Source organism: Arachis duranensis, chromosome 5, assembly GCF_000817695.3.
Source record: "Arachis duranensis cultivar V14167 chromosome 5, aradu.V14167.gnm2.J7QH, whole genome shotgun sequence".
In the NCBI taxonomy this organism is placed as follows: Eukaryota; Viridiplantae; Streptophyta; class Magnoliopsida; order Fabales; family Fabaceae; genus Arachis; species Arachis duranensis.
In genome coordinates, this window is record NC_029776.3 from 103,801,128 (window position 1) to 103,802,056 (window position 929).

A 929-nucleotide genomic window follows, 5' to 3' on the forward strand; every position below is an offset into this window, starting at 1 on the left:
TTTACTTCAATAATTATATTTAAACTTTTTTATAATAATATATAATATATTAAAATTTTATATTTAAAATAGTATTTCGTAGGATTGACAATATTGATATAGTAAAATAAAATTTAGACTCAATTTTAATTATATTTATAAGTTTAAAATTTTTCTAAAATTTAACTCTGTTAAAAAATTTTCAATTCTAATCCTACTCACACTTTAAATTTCTCATCTAACCCATGCTTAGTCATAATTGCAAAAAATTAATGTGTTAATATTAATAAAAAAATACATTATAATATTAATTGAAGTAGTTGGTTCAACAATTTGATGAAATTATTGAAAGAAGAGAATATGGATTTGATTTCCATCAAGTTTATTATATATGTATAATAATTTTTAATTATATACTATAATATATTAGATATATAGATAAGACTGGTAAGATTAGGTTTAAATTTGTATTCGATTCTATTCATAACTCAACATACGTACTTTATTCTTAATATGATTCGTAATAGATCAAATTATTAATGCTACTTGTACGAATCAAGTTAAATTGAATACTCACAAATAAAATTAATATTGCTAACTCCAATATTTGGCAAAATAATTTATGAACACACAACATATAATTAAAATAAAAAGACCATTTGAAAACATAATAAGTTACAATATTTTGTATAATCGTGTCATATTTAAAGTCACTCTTAAGTTGTTACATTTTTCTTATGGATATATTAAAGATATTTTATGATGTTGATTACTATTTATATAAAAAATTTTTTGACTTGATCTGATAAAATCTTTTAAAGAAATGTTTGTATTTTTTAAAAATAGAAAACTTTGTTTTGTAGTTCTTAAAAGTTATGGATATTTTTAAAAATATTTAGAGAGAATATTTTTAAAGTTAATTTGTATTTATTAAAATAAAAAAATCTTAC